This window comes from Aedes albopictus, chromosome 2 (genome assembly GCF_035046485.1).
Source record: "Aedes albopictus strain Foshan chromosome 2, AalbF5, whole genome shotgun sequence".
Lineage (NCBI taxonomy): Eukaryota > Metazoa > Arthropoda > Insecta > Diptera > Culicidae > Aedes > Aedes albopictus.
The window spans coordinates 478,300,057-478,320,717 of record NC_085137.1 but is presented as its reverse complement, the minus strand read 5'-3'; the positions used below and the strand labels follow the sequence as shown (position 1 = coordinate 478,320,717).

General features: G+C 37.8%; 1 protein-coding gene across 2 annotated transcripts in view; it reads right to left on the bottom strand.

Moving 5' to 3' along the window:
* The window catches only part of LOC109413956 (basic helix-loop-helix ARNT-like protein 1), a 347,751-nt gene that overhangs the window by 63,489 nt on the left and 263,601 nt on the right, over positions 1-20,661 (bottom strand). The window lies entirely within an intron of this gene.

Genomic DNA, 20,661 nt, shown 5'->3' with positions numbered 1-20,661 from the left:
TATTTGAACAAATTACATGGAACGAGCTCACCAAGTTATATGCATGCTTACGACCAACGCAATGACACTTAAGAAACTGTGTCATTATACCTATTTCCACCAGTGTTTCAAATATTTTAAATGTCCACTGAAGAATAAACTGGTAAAAAATTATTCGTTTTTTCATTTTTTTTGCAGAATACGTGGCTTAAATTTTTGGTGAAGCTCAGGGAGAAATGTGTGACAGAAATTTAAAAACCACCAAGGATTTTTTTCGGTAATATATCACAGAGTAGTATTCCTCTGGTTATGAAGATTCTGTCACATTCACCCGAAAACCATTCGCCCGAATGACATCCAATCGCAAGAACAGCTGGACTAGCGCCAATAATAATCATATTAGCTAAGTTTGAAAAAACTGCCTATGTTTTAAAGAAGGCCAAATTACTTGTGAAAATATTACATAATAGGTCATTGATTGTCATACATTGTTGATCGAAAGGATAAAGACAAAGCTTCAGCACAGAGTAGTCAAAACTTTCAAGTAAATAGTGTTCACGACTATCTACTTGGAATAACTACATTTAGTTAAAATGAACAATAATTGATAAAAATTAAAACGTGTGAACTACGGATGCAGAAAAAAAACACCAAAATTGCGAGAACTCAGCCTTCTTTTTTGAACAAGCTGTTCTTTTGAAACCATGTTTGGAGTCCAACAGTTGTAAAAATATAAAACATCAAGGTTCTCTATAACAGAACAGCTTAAAAGAACAGCCCATGATTGAAAGAAGGTCCAATTTCTAGTAAAAATGACATCAAATTGAATTTAAGTTCCTTGAAAGTGAAACTAGAAAGAAAAACCTATTAACAAAAGAAGGGACAATTCCAATAAATGCTTCTTCAGCTATATTGTCGAAAATGTTTGTAACAGTATAAGTCTTAACCCTTTGAAGCCGGATTTTTTCAAGCGTTATTATGGAGTTTTTGCTACATTTTTCTGTAGTTTTGATGATCAATAGCATAAAAACGGTAGAATATTAAGCAGACTATTTTTTCTAGATATCCAAGGTCATCCAAACTGTTCTTGAGATTAGATCCTAAAGTCTACGGGTGTAACGGTAACTTCTTTTATTATACAATGCTACGATTTGTATCATGTCCAGTATGTCTTCTGAAAATTACAGTGGTTGTCTTTATCATAACAGTAAGGAAGCCCATAACATCCCAAAAATATAATAGGTACAACGCTTATTGTTCCTGTAGCAGTAAGTACAGTGGATTATGTAACACTACTTAACGTAGTGGCAAAAGCTATTATCACAAGTGTAGACCAGAAGCTATGACCTCAGGAGCAGTATTGTTGATCTGGAAAATCTCAAAACTATCTTGAAATGACTCATGCCACAGGGATTACAGATTACAGTCTAAAGTTCATTGTGAGAATAACTACTGTTACTATTAAGAGCTAAACTTCAGGATAGCATGAACGACCCTCAATGTCCCAAAGTTTCATAATCATATATAGTAGACTTCAGGTTGAATCGGTGACTAGCGCGATTGATTATGAACTGTTACTCAGTATGTCAGATATAGCTGATGTTACGAGTGTAGACCTGAAGTTCTGAACTCAAAGATAGTTAGACTGACCTGGAACATTCCCATAGTGTCTCTAAATAACATTTGAGATTTCAAGAGCTTCACGGATCTCAGCAGATTATGTAATGCTATTGTTTATGGTAAAAACACATATTTTTTTATATTTTATAATTTTATAATTTTATAATTTTATTATAGAACTGTTTCGACGAACCTGAATGTCCCAATGGTTTATAATAAAAAAAAAAGATTTCAGTTTGGTTCAGTAACCACGGATAAATATGCAATGTTGGCAGATATGGCTGTTATTACGAGTGTAGACCTGAAGTCCTGAACTCTAAGGTAGTTTGACCTGGAATATCCCTGTAGTGTCTCTAAATAAAATTTAGATTTGAAGAGCTTCGCAGATCCCAGCAAATTATGCAATACTACTATTCTTTATGGCGAAAACACATACAGTTATTCTTGTAGATTTGAAGGACTTCATTATAGAACAGTTTGGACGACCCTGAATATCCCAAAGGTTTATAATAAGCTAGTAGACTTCATTTGTGGCGAAAATACATAAAATTATTCTTGTAGATTTGAAGGATTTCACTACAGGACAGTTTGGAACACCTAGAACATCACAGAATATAAAACACCTTTTGATGTTCTTGACGAAGGCTAAATGAATACCCACATCCAAGTTCAGCTTCTAGAACAACCGGTATGTCAATTATTTCGTTTTTCCAAATTTCATGGTGTTCAGTCCCAAATACAAATATTCCCATTTTTTTTCCTAATAGAGGACTCAATTTGCAACAACTTTGCTGAAGACAGTATTCTGTTTTATCAAATGGGTGAATTTATTCAACCGTTTCTAAGTTGGGGTCATATATGACCCCTCCGGCTCCAAAGCGCTAAATCAGGCTGTGAAAATGGTTGCAGTTACGTTTAGTTGGTAATGGCGTTCAGCCATACGCGTGGACGACGCCTTAATTGATTTCAGAAAGATTATTATGGTTTTCGAGCGAATGGTCTTTCGGGTGAATGGTATTTCGGGGGTATGGTCTTTCGGGCGAATGGTCTTTTCGGGTGAATGACTTTCGGTTGTTTGTTTCATTAGGCGTATGTTTCATGTACGAAATTCGTACTAAATAAAAAATATGATATATCAAGTTTTATTTTCTTAAATTTATTTCTTTACTTTCATTTATTTAAAGATCTTTTTATTTAGTATATTTTAACTGCAATGTGCGTTGGAGTATAGCACATGCAATTTTAATTTTTTTCTGACAGCATTTCCAACAAAAATCTTTCCTTTGGTATCATTTTATAGGTTTTATGTATGATGTATGTCTACAATATATAATTATAATATTTTTTTTTTGATTTTCTTGGATATAAAAAAGGCAAATGGAACAATTTGTCAAAGTTAAAATTATTCCACGAATTCTAAAAAAATAATATCCTGACAACCCCAACACTATTTCAAATAAAAAAAAAACAAATGAGAAGGTTAGTAGAAATTTTCTCCGATTTCTGGAAAGCTTGAAGTCTTTTTGGTATGCTCAACTAAAAAAAATGAAATTAGTTTTCTTTTCCGAAAATTCACTTTTTCAAATGGTTGACAAAGTTTCCGAAATTCGCAAACAAAAAATGAAAGCCGGTAGTATTTTTACACAATTGTACACATTCTATGAGCTTTCTCTTAACATTGAAATATTACAGTTTCTCAACAATTCGATCAGTGTGTTGTATGGAGATGTCACAAAAAAAAGCTTGTGCCGGAAATTGGCAAAAACTATCAATTTACAATGAAAAGCAGATATTTTGGATTCATTCGATTTGTTTTTTTTTTTATGAAACTAAATTTTTTTTTATTTCTCTGGGGTTGGATTTTTGGTATGGATAAATTATGAGTGGGGTAATACAATTTCATTCGACGTTTCGATCCTTGGTTTGGGTCTTCTTCAGGGGATATAAAATATGGGTGGTTTATTAATCCTATTTTCCTACGAGACTACAAGTTTTCGGAGAACCCTACTACAGAAATACTACTACGCGATTGTCGTTGGTTTCTGACATTGCATTGGATCGTCGGTTTTTTTGCATTGAGGTAACCCAACGCGAAATCAGCGAACCGCAGAGGGATAACTTTAACAATTGGTCGATCATCTCCACAATTAGAAAATGGATTTGATTTATTTATTGGCATTTGAAAAAATCAACGAAAAATCTTTGTTTATTATTTGCATTTTTTTATATTTTGTCGTCGAAGTGAGAAGTCTGGTTGCATTGTTTCACACTTGGACGCAAAATTGTATCTATGATTTGTGATCAAAAACCTGTAGTCAGACTTAAATCTTGTCACTCTAATTCGAAGAGACGAAAATCGATGAAAATAAATCGATCATGTAACTTTTACCTCATGGTTGCTTTCAAAAGACAAAGCTTAAATTGTTCATGAAATTTGTTAGCGATCATCAGAATCACACCTCTTTTCCATATGGTTTCAATTTATAGGTTCAGTGAACTATGCACAGAAATCTTGACCTTGTAATGTAAACCGGAAACTAAATAGTACAAACAAAATGAGTGATAATACAATTTTTAAACCTGAATGAGTTAGTTTAAGTTTTATGGCGGTTTTAAGTACCTCTTCTGCATAAGAACCACAAATAGAAAATGGCTGACGCGGGAAAGCTCGACCGAGTGATTTGCCACCAGTCGCCGGTTATGGTCTGGTGGATTTCTCTCGGGCGTACCTCGTTGAGTTTGTGCACGCACGTAGGGATTTATTGTTTTGCGCCAAAATCATCGAGGGAAGCTTCAATGCAAAGAACAAGCCACTACATATTAATCTGCTCCTAAAGCTGTTCCAGGAGAAAGAGGAAAATTACGGAAATTAGTATGAGAATAATTCATAATAAATCAGGAAGATTATTTTTGTTCGTTTTTTACTTGTATTTTGTTCATTTACTGCTTCTTTTTCGCAAATATATCTCTGTTTCTGTTTGTTCTGTCTGGTATACTTAAATATCTGGAATATTAAAAAGTGTTTTCTGCTTTTTTTTTCTCGTTTGCTATGTCCGTTCGGTTTATTCACTGATTTGTATGATTTGTCTGTTCTACTCGTTATGGCTGGTCCGCCTTCACTGCCTGTTCGCCGTCTGTTTCCTGTCTGTTCTTTGTCTGTTCTTTGGCAGTTCTCCGTCCGTTCTCTGTCTGTTCTCTGTCCGTCCTTTGTCTGTTCTCTGTTTGTTCTCTGTCTATTCTTCGTTTGTTCTCTGTCCGTTCTCTGTCTCTTCTTTGTCTGTTCTCTGTCTGTTCTCTGTCTGTTCTCTGTCTGTTCTCTGTCTGTGCTCTGTCTGTTCTCTGTCTGTTTTCTGTCTGTTATTTTTCGGTTCTCTGGCTGTTCTCAGTCTGTTATCTGTCTGTCCTCTGTCTGTTATCTGTCTGTTCTCTGTCTGTTCTTTGTCTGTTCTCTATCTGCTCTCTGTCTGTTCTCTGTCTGTATTCTGTCTGTTCTCCGTCTATGCTCTGTCTGTTCTTTGTCTGTTCTCTGTCTGTTCTCTGTATGTTCTCTGTTTGTTCTTTGTCCATTCTCTGTCTGTTATTTGTTTGTTCTCCGCCTGTTCTCTGTCTGTTTTCTGTCTGTTCTCTGTCTATGCTCTGTCTGTTCTCTGTCTGTTCTCTATCTGTTCTCTGTCTGTTATCTGGATAGACAAAAAAAATCTTTTCTCTGGATACGTTTGGATAGACAAAATAATCGAAACAGGCAAAATTTTAACTTTTCAAAAAATATAAAACCAGCTACAACTTGTTGTATAATACATCCCATTTTCTCAAATTTTCACTGATTTTAAATGATCGACGAGTTTTCTGTTTCAGATCAAAATTTGTAAAAGATTGGGCTATTCACCATGAAGTTAAAGCGATCTTGTAAAATCTAGTAAATTCAGAATTTCGGGCATAACATATTGAAAAATGAGAAATGTATCTATTTTTCAGTTTTGAGATGTGATTTTTTTAATTGATGCAGTGGTAAGACTTACCCATGCTAGCCACTTGTTTAAATTTGATACTATTTAGAATCCTTATAAAATTGTGGTTACATATTCATCAACTATCACTCAAAAATGCAACACAATGCATATTTTATGCTGTTTTACAACATCAGACAAAGTAGCTAGTGTTGAAGTATATAGTTTTCTATTTTCAGAAAATCATACCTTAAGAACTAATGAATATAAACTTCTGATTTTGTATATGTTACGCCAAAATTTGACATATTTTTTTGCTCCCAAACACAGTCTGACCAGTTTCTGAAACTACCATTCAAATCTTAAAAAAAAGTTTAAAATTGATTAACTGGTTCAGAAGTTATGATTTGCTGAACATTTTTTGTTTTGAAAAACTGAAATTTTTTGAACGCCCAATCTAAAAATTGATTACCCTCTAATGACGAAATCAGAAATTAGGGTCTAATTATTTTAGATGAATTACAAACCCACAAAATATCACGACATTTGGAGCTGCACTACATCGATTTTCTATGGAATGCCAAAATAATCGAAAAAAGTACTAATGATAGTATATGTAAATAGCAATCAAGGTGAACTTTTGCGAAACAGAAAGATGTTTTATATTGTAATCAAATACACATGTTTTTTTTCATTAAAAATGTAAAAGTGGCAGGATTTTTAGAAAATGTTAAATTTGAAGTTTTAGTCGAATTTATATTGCTACTATCACTACCTCCCAAGTTCTTTTTATACTTTTGACAAAATTTCCGCCTGAACTCCCATGATAACATTTTGAACCCATGTTCTTTTGTGGAAAAAGTAATTTTAGCTACAATAATGTACAGAAAACTACCAAAAACTTCTAATAATTTATTTTTCTAAAATGCGAAAATGTGGTGACTTTTTTGCAGAATTTCAATAGAATACTTTTTAGATTCAATTATCGAGATTGTTAATTAAACCAATGTAGACGATAAAGTTGAAATGTTTGGTGAGAATCATGAATTATGGTCACCTAAAAATGTGAGAATAATAAAACCGTCTAGTTCGAAAAGAATTCAGGAAAAAAATGAAATAGAGAGAGAAAGATTGGAATATTTCAATAAAACGTAACAATTCGTAAGAACAAGCTCAAGTTAAGAAATAAGTAATGGATGAATTCTTGGAATGTAAACTATTGCTGGCGAAGTTAGGGGAGACTGTGGAGACTTGCTTTCCGGAGAGATTTGTCTCCCCATGTTTTCTGGGAATCGAAAATTAAAATACACTATGTTCATTCCAAATGCAAGACAACCTAAAATGAAAGTGAATAGAAAACCTTTGGAAATATTTTCCCTTTAAATAACCCATATGCGCATAAGAGGATCGAGTGTCGTCCATTTTTTGTAAAATACATCATAAGACATGCCTCCATAAAAACCCAGTTTAGGAAAAAAAATCAAAGTCCTCCTTCTTCTTCTTCTTTATGCCTCTACGTAACCACTGCTGGGACTTGGCCTGCCTCGCTTCAACTTAGTGTTCTTTGAGCACTTCCACAGTTATTAATTGAAGGGCTTTCTTTGCCTGCCATTGCATGAATTTGTATATTGTGAGGTAAGTACAATGATACACTATGCCCAGGAAGTTGAGAAGATTTTCCCGACCGGAACGGGAATCGAACCCGCCGTCTCCGGATTGGCGATCCATAGCTATCGATAGCCTTAACATGCATAGCCTTAACCACAAGGCTAACTGGAGACATCCTTCTATTATGTATAAAGTTGCAATAGATGTGCTTTTATAGTAGTAGGCAAATTGAGAAATAGAAATCAAGTCTATCCAGTTTCCCCCAATATTTCTGAAGAGGCTTTTGGAAAAAGGCCTTAAAAAGTTATCATCGAACTTTATGACAATTTAAAGAAATTGAAATAACGACTTCCAAATTGAAAATAAGAAGAAAAAAATCTCAGTCTATCTGATCTACTGCTCCAAAAATTCAAGGCAAAAAAAACGGAAACATGGGACGATATGCGATGGATTTTTGAAAAATGTTTTGGGAAAATTTGAAAAATATTTTTTCATAAATCTTTGAGGAAACTTTCAATAAGGTTTCAAGTAAAAAAAAACTAAAATCATAAAAATAGCTTCGATATATTTGGATGTTCCGAATCTTCATTTCTTCCGTGTATCACTTCAAAGATTCTCAAAAAAATCATGCAGAAATCTACGATCTTCAGAATTTCATCAGGATCTACTACTTAAATCCCAATTATGCATCCCAAGATATTGTTTTAAGTCAAATATGCTTAAGAAAATCCTCGGTTATATGAATGTTTTCAGAACCTTCTCAAAACCAGCTGGGTTTTAAAGTATTGCTCTTTTGAAAATTGTTGAAACTTTTGCTGCCTATCTCTCGTACTATATTGTTTTAAATCCATCCCGCATAAATATCCTACACAACAAAGCTGACAATGAAGCAAATCCTTTCCCGGTGAGCTAATTGAAAACACCCAAGAAACAATTCAAAACAATCTCCAGCGCAGGCACCGATCCTTTTCCCGGAATCTGAGAGCTGCTTATGGCTGGGTAATCAATTCCAGGAATCCAACACAGCAAGATGCTCGCCGTTCTGCTTCTGTCGCTGATACTAGGCTGAGGCAACATTTCCCGGAAAGTGATGAGGCTGGGAGTTTTCCGAGTACTTCTGAGAATTGTTTCAGGTCGACCCGAAAAAACTTTTCCTTCTTGCCTGCTGCCTGCACAATATTGTGCCACTCCTGTGTCGGTATTGTTCTCGCGTTTCACGATGCTCTTGAACGAGAGAGAGATAGATGGATAGAGAGAGAGCGAGATATCTGGCTGGGTGCAAGGTTTGTTGAGTAGGTCCAGGCTCTCGACGCGGCACGAAACTCGGATCGGATGATACCTACCGCCTAGTTCAAGGAGTAGGGCGCTTGCCAAGATGGACCATAGCTCGAATTTGAGGAGTACGCTTCGTTGTCCCAAGCTCCGGGCCGGGCTTAAGTGGTAAACTGATTACATCTTTTTATTCATAACGGCGTGCCACTGTGAAACGGGAGCTCGCTTTCAGCGGAATCAATTCGGCGAATAAAAGGAAACCGAGAATCACTTTCACTTTTTCCTGGATATTTTCCGGTGAAGTTTAGATTATTTAGAAATGGGAAATATGCTAGGATATTGTAATTCTTTGAAAGATAATTCCCAAGTAACATTTTTTAGTAAACTAGGCTAGATAAGGTTTTAAGAACCATCATAAATCCAAAATAAATGATGTTAGGTTTTATGACGGTTGTCAAAACCTCTACAAAACTAATTGACTATCAAAATGTTACTTAGGTTGAATATATCAAACGAGAAAATGAAGAAACGTTTTATAGTCTAGTCAGTAAACGCGCGTGTGGCCATGAGAAGTGCGTCTGGGTTCAATTCCCGGTTATATCTAGCCTTTTTGCGACTTTTTTCTCAATTGAGCTATTAGATTCAGCTTCTTTTTTTTTTAAACCCCACCTAGTTGACATTTTAACTATCACACAAACGTGCTCCCCATTTCTAAACAATCTAAGCATTACCAACCGCAACAATATAACAATACCGACAGGGACAGGACGGGTAGACAAGCAGCTCTCGAGAGAATTTTCTCGAAGGATGCTACCCCAAGAGTTTTTCTATCACATTGGGCTTCCGTTTCCGTCGACGTCGTCGTCGTCGAGTGAGGAAGGTAGAAATAACATCATCACAGACAACAACAAAAAAAAGAAAAGATGGTTGAGAAACCAATCTCTCCCGGGGGGTGCCACCACCGGTTGACGTTTTTAGTATAAAACCTTGTTTTTGTTCCAGCTAAGTCTGTGCCGCGTGTTGATCGAGGGCAGGATGCGAACCCACCGACCGACCGGTTGGTCTCGTACCTGCTTAAACCGGTAGTAAGCGACAACACGGTGCGTCACTGATACCCCGGTTCCACACCGAGCCGAGCCGGTCCTGTTATTATTTGTCCGGCTTTAATCGAAACTGGAAAATGCTTTTTGGTGGGTTATCTGGATTTGAGCCAGTGATGGCCACCGTCTTCCCGTATTAGCTGGGGACTTTTTTCTCAAATGGAGGAAAAAAAACTAAGATCTCAGCCTGATATTTAATTCAATGTCGCGACCCGCTTCCGAACGTGTGATGGATGGATCTCAAGTGGGAGTGGTTTTTGCATAAAATGCCATTACCGGGAAAAAATGACACTTTTTCTAAATTGTAAACGATGACAAATGGATAGGCAGGCGACAAGAGCATCTTCCATTCGGTTTGTTTGATGTTGATGGGCTTGATGAAGATGGGAATGGCACGTACAAATAGTAGATAATTGAATATTGATTTTCTCGGAAACTTAGTTGATGGCATTTCGATTCTTGGAAAAGCCGACATATTGAGCTAAAATTGGTATCCACAACGAGATGTTTGATGTTTGATCGGGTAACCACGTGTAGGTGTAGGTTATTGGATAGTTTACACCGTAAGGTTTAAATTACCACTGCAACCACTTATGAAGGATTTCAGTTAGCATTGGAGAAACATTTCTACATTTATGGGAGTAGTTCTTACGGAATATTTGAAGATTTGCAGGAATTGCTGGTAGAAATTTAGGTTTCTGACGATTTCTTAGTGAACTTTCAACAAAACACCAGAAAAAAATGGGACAGGACACCCAATGAATTCATGATTCATAAAAACCATAATAATGAAATGATAGAAATAAAAAAGCTGAACAAAATCTTTTCAACGTCCAAAGAATGATTTATTAAAAGGCTTTCACAAAATTGCATACATTGTCCATAATTTCTACTCATAAAACATCGCTGTTTTTTCAAGTTTTTGTTTTTTAATAGTCATGGCTTATGGAACTGATGTATTTGAAAGTCATTAAAGTCAGCCTATATAGCCACAGCTGTAAAGGCATGGGTATTCAGCATGAGCATGCAGAGCGAGACAGGTTCGATTCCCGGTCGGTTAAATAGCTTTTCATTATGGAAATTTCCTTGACTTTCTTGGGCATAGAGTATTTTCCTCTGTATTAGCAGTGGAAGTCCTCAGCTAAGTTAATGACCTGTGGAATTGCTCATAGAACACTTAGCTGAGAAGCAGGCTGTGCGCCAATTGGGACGTTACCCCAAGAAGAGGAATAAGTCCTCCAAATGGTTAAATTATTTGTACTATGAGACTTGATCTATACAGACCGAAAGAAAAGCGTAAACCTCTGTGACATATGATGCACAGCATGAATCAACTAACGTGATCAGCTTGGAACGTCTTGAAGCACTCCTGAAACGCCCTTTTTATCTCAGATACCCACCAATCACAGATAGAGGCTAATGATACACATTAAAACCTCTCTGACTCTCTTGAAATGCCTAGAAACGCATTGAAACGTCATGAAATGCCTTAGATGACCCCTATTACCCCTCCGAAACCTCCTAAAGCACCACTAAACTCCCATGAAGCTCATCCAAGAGCTCGTGAAGCTCCCCTTCGAAACCTCCTGAAACGTCCTTATACGCACTGTAACGCTTTGTACCGGCTCAGAAACACCGGCTTTCCAAGCTCCGTGAATACCCCCTAAGGCCCATCTGAAACCCACCTGACGCGCATTGTAACGCCTTGAAACGCCTCTGAAACCCCCTGAAATCTCTGTGAAGTTTATATGAGAGTCTGTGGAGCCCCTCAAGATCACTATGTAACTTCCCGAAACGCTTTGTAGCGTCTTGCTAAGCCTTGGAACGCATCTAAAACCTTCTTCTAAAACCCCTTCAAAATATCCAAAACACCTCAAATCGTATTTGAAACCCCTTTTAAAACTCCCTTAAAGACAAACCCAGAGCCAGTGAGACCCATTAGATCCCTTTGAAACCTCCCAAGATCCCTCGAAAGACATTGTAACGTCTCTGAAACCCCTGAAATTCCCCTGAAGCTCCCGTGAAGCTAATCACCCAAAAACCCCTCTGAAACCTCAAAACATTAGACCCTCTTAAAACGCCTAGATACACCCTGAAACACATTGAAGTGTCATGAAACACTAAAACCCCTCCCAAATATCCTGAAACATTTTGCCACCCCCGTGAAGCTCATCGGAGAGCCCGTGAAGCTCCCTATGAGCCCTCCTGAAACGCCCTTATACGCACTGTTACGCCTTATACCGCTTCAGAAACACTCCCTCGTCCTCCTCCAAGCCCCGTGAATGTCACCTGAGAGCCTATGAAATCCCTTAAAACCCCCTGAAACCTTCCCAGGGAATCACTAAGCATTTGACCTAGAGTGTCCATTTCCCGGGCATTTTCCTTGTCCCGGGATTCGGGATTAAAATTGTAGCATATCCCGGGAAATCCCGGGATCCCGGGATTTTTATGAAATACAGATTTCAGTGGAAAGTGATATGAATTTCAAATTGTCAGCTATTGTCTATCCATTTTGTTGAATGAGGAATTATTGTACTGCCAGTAGTCACTCATAAAAACAGCTTTTTTAGTTTCAGAAATCCGATATATAATAGGGACCCTAAACTAAATTACAATATGCTGCTGGAGAGCTAGCAGTACTTTTTTGATAAGTTGCAAAATGTGAATGCAATTTGCCCAAAATGCTTTTAGAATATGTAGATATTGTTTGATATAACTCTTGACTGAGCTTCTAAAGGGGCGAACATGTTTCTGTAAACTAGGTATTTTCTCGATGATTTGGATAACCATACAATACATGCCCACACAAAGTTTAATAATTATCGAGTGAGTAAACATTTTGTTTACTTGATTGTTGCAGAGGATTTCGTGATTTTGTGGTGCAATTATAGAAGTCGTCAAGAGAATGTGTTGTTAACAAAAACTGAATCGTCCTCTTGCAGGCTCCATAAAGAATTTTTGATATTTAACACCAATAATGGGCATAAAATCATGCATTCCGGGATTCCCGGGAACTCCGGGAAATCAAATATTAAATCCCGGGATACGGGAAATCCCGAAATTGCCTAAATCCCGGGAATTCTTGTCCCGGGACGTCCCGGGATGGACACTCTAATTTGACCGTACATAAGCCGTACATACACACTTAATTTTGATTACCGAGTTCGGTAATTTTTTGACGAGATTAAAACTGCTGAGCACCGAGCTCGTTCAGCAAAAATGCATTGTTTACCTTTTCCATACGATTTTGACAGTTGTTTTACTGAACCTCAGTAAAATCGATTACCGAAACTACCGAGATCGTACTGCTGTTATAATCTCGTCAAAAAAGTACCGAACAGGCAATTCAGAAATAAGTGTGTAAGCAGTGCGTATGCATAAGTTGTGCTGCTCAAAAGCTTTTGACTATTTTATATCTCTTTTGATATTCGTTTTTCCCTTTAGTCATGCAAAAACTCTGCAGCAAACATTGCTGCGCTGTTGGCTTAGATTGGGAACATGGCCATCGCAACATAACCATTTCTCATTTCATCGAAAACAACGTGCCGAATCGGTGGATGCTTTGTCGGATCATAAAGTTATTCTGGAGAGGGAATCATATCCTAGATCGAAGAGAGAAAGAAAATGCTTCATACACAATGAAATATCTTTTTGAAAACGAGTTTTAGGTATTGGAGCCGAAGCTGTTTTCCAATCATTCTTCAAATTATTGGGGGTAAAAACAGCGAAGGTCATTAGTACAACTGTAGCGTATTCCGGGACGAAAATCAGAAATTGAGTACTAAAATTATTAAGTCATCCCTGGATTGTAACCCCAAGAACTACTTAAATCCAATTTCAGCTGGAGTGTGCAAGGACGAGGAGACGGGAAGAACAAGCAGCACACTATATATCTATTTCTGATTTGTTTTGCTTGACTAGGCGCTACGCTTCTTTGACATTTTGATGCAACGTTCCTGAAGATGTTGCACTCAGACAGTCTGTTATTTTGCCAATACCTGCCGTGAGATAGCACTATAGGTGCATAAATGGATAATTAGCATTGAACGCCTTGTCGTAGCTTGGGCTGCAAAACGGTGAGTCGATAAGGAGAGCGTCCAGCATAGCTCTGGTCCTCACAAGTTCCTACCTCATGCGTCCACGGGTCAAGCGATGACAAACACCGCCAGCTAAGAGTTGTGTGCTTAGCTGGTAGTGCAGCCTGGGCACTGTTGTTCTTCGGACTTCAACTAGATTGAGGAGGTACGATTCGAGCGTCTGTTCACCAAGGAGGTGCGGCTCAAACAGCGTCTGTTCTGGCATCCAGCGGCTGAGTAAGAAACGCTGCATCACGCCCAGCAGGTGGTAGCCCCATCAGCGTGGTCGTCCTAGTGTTGGCTGGGACGTTAAACAGAACTGGCACGATGGCCCTCCGGCGAGACAGGAGTGTTGGCGTAGGCCCAATAAGCCACCCGTAAAAATCCCCATTGCGAATACCATAGGAGAAAATACGACTCGATACAATCGACAAAGACCCACGCGACGAAAACAGGACTACGATTGGAAACTTGGAACATGGAATTGCAAGTACCTAGGTTTCGCAGGATGTGACAGGATAATTTACGACGAACTACATCCCCGCAACTTCGAAATCGTGGCGTTGCAGGAACTTTGTTGGACTAGACAGAAAGTGTGGAAAAGCGGGCATAGAGCGGCTACCTTCTACCAAAGCTGTGGCACCACCAATGAACTGGGAACCGGATTTATAGTGTTGGGCAAGATGCGACAACGTGTGATCGGGTTGCAGCCGATCAACGCAAGGATGTGCATGTTAAGAGTTAAAGGCCGTTTCTTCAACTACAGCATCATCAACGTCCACTGCCCACACGAAGAGAGACCTGATGACGAGAAAAAAGCGTTCTACGCGCAGTTAGAGCAAACATACGATGGTTGCTCGCCGCGTGACGTGAAAATCGTTGTCGGCGATATGAACGCGCAGGTAGAAAGGGAGGAAATGTACCGACCGGTAATCAGGCAAAACAGCCTGCACGCCGTATCGAATGATAACGGCCAGCGATGCGTAAACTTTGCAGCCTCCCGTGGTATGGTAGTCCGAAGCACCTTCTTTCCCCGCAAAGATATCCACAAAGCAACCTGGAGATCACCCGACTATCTAACAGAAAATCAAATCGACCACGTTCTAATCGACGGCGGTTGAAGAATTCGTGTACTTGGGCTCACTGGTGACCGCTGAAAACGACACCTGGAAATCGTTCTTACTTTGGACTCCGCAGAACTCTACGATCGAATAAAGTTCGCCGTAACACGAAGTTAACTATCTACAAAACGCTGATTAGACCGTTCGTCCTCTATGGGCTCGAAACATGGACCCTACGTGCAGAGGACCAACGCGCCCTTGGAGTTTTCGAACGGAAGGTGTTGCGTACCATCTACGGCGGAGTGCAGATGGAATACGGGACTTAGAGAAGGCGAATGAACCACCGCGAAAATCGGGAGGCTATGGTGGGCGGGTCACGTCATCAGGATGTCGGATAGCAACCCAACTAAAATGGTTCTCGAGAGTCATTCGACCGGTACAAGAAGACGTGGAGCGCAGCGAGCTAGGTGGGTCGACCAAGTAGAGGACGATCTGCGGACCCTACGCAGAGTGCGGAACTGGAAACAAACAGCCATGGAGGCGGCTACTATGTACAGCAGAGGCCACCCCGGCCTTAGCCTGATCGGTAAGGTAAGTAAGGACACATTTTTAGCCGAATCCGTTGTGGTATTGCAAGACAGGATTTAAATAAACATTTTTTAATAATTTCTATGAAAACAAGGTAACTCACTTAATCTGTGCATTATTACTGACCAACTATTGAGTTTTACTTTTAGTAGAATAGTATAAGAATCCAATACATTAAAAACTTCATGAAAATATGCATGTTAAGTATGTGGAAAGTTCTGTCAAATTTTGAGAAATGGGTTTTTCTTGATATTTTACGAAATCCGCTTCAGTTACACAATAAAGAACATTTTGCTTAATGTTATATTTATCGTACATTTGAAAATAGCTATAGAAAGTTATACAAAAACTGATAATGATTTTATTGAGAAATAAAAAAGATATCGCACAAGCAAGTTGTCCGTTTTACAAATTGAACAGTTCTTATAAAGATCACATGGCAAAAATATTAATAGATCTACAGGGGATGGCTAAAATGTCAAAATCTCAAAATTTGACTGTTTGTCAACCTATTATATGTGCATCATTAGTACAAATTTGGGCTCGATTGATTAATCTTTCGCAAAGTTAGAACGGTTCGGGTAAAACACTATTGTTTAGACAACTCATTTTTGAACTGTCATATCTTGGAAATCAGTGAACCAAATTTAACAAACTATTAAAACATAGATACTTATTGAACGTTGAAAAAAGTTATCATGGATTGACATTTTTTGGATTTTTCTCGAAAATATGTATTTATTTTACGTCAATGTCAATAAATTTTAGTGTTAATGTCTGTTGAGATGGATAGTGGGTACGGTATGTGATTAAGAATAAAGCATGGTATGCAAAAATGGTTATCATAGCAAGCATGACTAAATAATCATCATAGCAAGCATGGCTAACTATTAGATGTCAAAATTAGGATAATGGAAAATCAGTCGTTTGACGAATGTTGAGCAGTGAAGAACTGAAATGAAGAGCGCACTGATGATCAAGAATGGAACCTCCGGTCACAACAATGGTGCAGTCGAGCCTCCAAACAACCGGAGTTTGATGCGGAGTTGAATTCCTGGATCATTGAATTATTAGAAGCGCTCAAGAATAAATGGTAAATTTTAAAAAGGTTTGTTTAACTGCGGATGATATCTGAAATTGATTCTGAAATTGATAGCTTCTTTTCACTCATATCGGCTCTTCCGTGCGAGAACCCAAATTTGGCTTTACCGCGTTAAAGCTCTGAGTGGGTAGTTTCCGTTTAATGCCGGCAGAAAATTGCAACCCATCGCAAAGTTCTTTCTACCTAGCGTTAACTTTTGAAGTACCCTAGTGGGTTGAAATAAACCCATTTTTGGGTAAACGGCAAAAAACCCAAATTTGGCTTCTTGCACGGACATTATCGGCTAGGTAGCTGCTTCTCGCTTTGTTTTTGACAACAATGCGAGCGGGAGAGCGAGGAAACAACCCACTGCTGGGTAAAAAGTTCAAGCGGTATACTTATTTTTGCGTTCTTTAAACGTATTTTTTAGGTAATCTGTTTTTTCCGTGTATACTCTGAAAGAGAGTCAGCTAATCCTGAAGTGGACTCCGATAGAGAAGGCGGAGTTCCACAAATTCTGCAGGGCTCTGATAGAGAAGGCAGAGGACCCTCAAAAGGAACTCCGATAGAGAAGGCGGAGTATCCAAACAAAATATCATGGACTCTGATTGAGAAGGCAGAGATCTTATGAAACAGGTAACCGATTGAGAAGGCGGAATACCTGCGACCGAAACAAAAGTTTCTGATAAAATAAGCAGAATACCCGTATAAGGATAAGTCTCCGATAGGGAAGGCGGAGTACTTAATAAAAAAAAAATTATGGTCTCTGATAGAAAAGGCAGAGTATCGTTGAGTAAATCTAAGTTAGAGAAAGCGGAGTATCTTATAGCAAAATCAGAGAGGCCTACAAAAATGGTCCGATTGAGAAGGCGGAGTATCTTATTTAAATTATGACTCAAATACAGCAGGAGTCGAAATTTATAAGATAGCATAATAATGTATATTACCGCAACGTACCATTGGCTATCTTGTGCAATACGATTGAATTAATCTTTGGTAAATCTGATAAATGATTATGTACAAAATAAAAGTGGAAATATTACTAAAGTTGCAGACCAGGTAGTACTTCCAATTCAACTCAATCACACTTTCAATTTGGCAACCAAGGATATTGCTGATCAGTAAAATGGTGAGAGCTTGGCACCGCCAAAAGTAAAGCTTTGTTTGAAATGGTTTATGAAATGATACGAATAAAAAATGATAAACTCGAAGAATACATTGATTCAGAAAAACGTTATATGCAAAACATGTTGGAAATATTTAAAAGTGTGTCCAGGAATAAACTGAAATACCAAAAAAAACTTGTTTTGGACAATTATTGTTATTCCAAAACGTCATGCAGTTTGAGTTTGAAAAGCAACATTTTCTGTTATTCTGGCATTCGATTTAACCTTCCTAATGCATTATGTTGGGAACAGCTCGTTGACGTATTGTAAGGTTTGGGTCAAAAATGATCCTATTGCTACCTGGGAAAGTTGATATCTTCAACTAGTTTCAGTTAAAAACTTTCCTCAAGTAACGATATTTGGAAAACCCGATAGTCATGGCTAACCTGATGACATGCATTTAATGCAATAGTATTTGGATGCAAAATAATAAGGAAGCATGGATTAAACGATGGCTGCTACGATGTTGGGCTATAGTTTTACAGCTTGACAAATTTGGAAAAGCAATCGTAATCAAAACCGCAAGGGCCAATACATCGCTGTCAAAATGGATAGAGTGTGTACTTTTAAGATTTATTGTATTTTAAAACTAATGTAAACTAATGACGGTTGAGAAGTTAAGTTTACATTTGGAGGATTTACTACACAGGTTAACGAGTGTAAGTCATGATTATTTGATTATTGAAATGCTTCAAAAAATTGCGAATGAAATAATCCAAGATTGCCTTGGTGATCGCGACGTTTAAGCAGGATTATAATTATTCAGCGGTTTACGCTGTTAGGTGAATCACCCTATTGACTTTGAACGTGTCTATTTCAAGTCAACACCAATCCTGCATTTTGGCAAAGAAAATAAAATCTGCATTTCGAGAAGGAATATGTAAGAATAGTATGTATGCCATATCGGGGATGAACTAGCCTCGGGCTGAAAACCCCCATAATAAAGCCAATAATAATAATAATATGTATGCCAAAAATGGAAATGCTAAAAAATTGTCGAATCATTTGGTGCGAAGCAGAAAAAAATGGTAATTAGAAAATTATCTGTTGGAAGACTATTGATCATTATTGTTTTTTTTTTAATGGTCAATTTCACTCATGATTTCACTGGTTTCTTTCTGAGTATTGAGGAATTAAGTAGAGTTTGTGAAATAATTAAACTAAAAAAAAAACATGCATGATCATCTTGAGGGAAACGAAACTAGGACTAGAAAAGTAGAAATCATTAACAAAATGTGATTTGTGAGTCAGAGTAGGGATGGGAAGTAATGTTGAGATGGATAGTGGGTACGGTATGTGATTAAGAATAAAGCATGGTATGCAAAAATGGTTATCATAGCAAGCATGACTAAATAATCATCATAGCAAGCATGGCTAACTATTAGATGTCAAAATTAGGATAATGGAAAATCAGTCGTTTGACGAATGTTGAGCAGTGAAGAACTGAAATGAAGAGCGCACTGATGATCAAGAATGGAACCTCCGGTCACAACAATGTCCAAAGATTTTCCACTTCTGTTCACAAGTTATCTTCAATCAGATATATTAGAGCCAATTTAGTTTAAAGGAAGAAGTAGTTTTTGTGTGGTATTGTAAATTTGACTTATTTTCCTCTATATGGGTAAAAATTTCAACCCGGTATAACTTAATTCGCCGTGAAAAAATATTACATTTTATAACGCTGTATTAAGTATCAATTTATTGTTGATAAACATAAAAAAATTCATTCAACCAGTGAATCAAGGTTTCCGAGATATGACAGCTCAAAAATGAGTTGTCTAAAAATAGTGTTTTACTCGAACGGTTCTAACTTCGTGAAAAACTATTCAATCGAGCCCAAAATTGTACCAATGATGCACATATAATAGGTTGATAAACAGTCAAAATTTGAGATTTTTTGATGCACTCAATGCAAAGTTATAGCATATTGAATTTATTTGTGGGAGAAAAAAAGTTGCCTATCCCAAACATTTTGGCCATCCCCTTTATTTTGTCCGTTATTCTAAAGCTACATCTCATTTTAAAACTTTCTGCTCGATCATACTTCAAATAGAGTGACGAAGTGTATTTTCGGCAGGTTTGTTCTCTTCGTCATGGGGTTTTTTTTGTGGGCCGAATTGCCTGAAATAGCTTGGTTGGGAAAGATTTGAGTTCAACTCTGAGACCTACAGGTTTCAAAAAACCCTTCATGACGAAGAGAACAAAACTGCCGAAAATACGTAAGTTCCCCTATATGATTTGATTGGGATTGCGATGAATTTGACCGATTTTTCGAAACACCTAATTATTGACCATCCTATGTACCATAATGACGTGTAGAAGGTATGCAGGAAATTGAATTAAGATTGAGCCCGAACTAGACGCGGCTAGACGGAAACAAAAATCGAGGGACGAGTAATTAATCTTACTATTTTAAGGTAAATATAGTTCTTTCACATTTTTTACATGATGTGACAGCTAATTATAAATTTGTAATTGATACCGAATTGACCATGAGATATTAGTCGAAGTACAAGTATAAACTCGTTTAATTTTGATCGGTGCTTAGTTAGACGGAAATCAGATAGAAACCCTAGATGTATTTTCGGTAATCTCATACTCAGTACATACTTCTTTTTTAACTTGTATTTCCAAAGGAAAACACTCACTTTTAGATTTTTCCTCACAAATACGTCGGAGAACATGACCGATGCAACATTGTTAGGATCATGTGAATCCACTTCTCAAACCTAATCCTAACATACAAACATCTCTCCACTTTAATATTCATACCTAGAAGACCTTACACGTGTCTTCTGATGTTAAAAAATCTAGAAACCATTCCACAGTTTACTATTCCCATAGGAATCAACAGTAAGCCCAAACTAATTCTTCCTCGGAACCAATGCCGATTGCCTACCTGCACTACCGATACAAAGTAACCGCGCGAAGCCGTTCTCAAGCTGGCTGGCATCAGTCAATTCAGTTACATCCTATTAGCAGTTGTAATTGCATTCGTATGTTTGCCACTGCCTACCAGCGACCGGAGTTTTCCCAGATTAGGGCCCCGGCGCACTTTCCTAGGCGCGCATGAAAATAAACTCACGGGTGCTCAACATCCCGGAAAAACATTTTCCCTCCCACTCTCGATAAATACCGTCGTCGTCGTCGTTGGTTGGGTCGG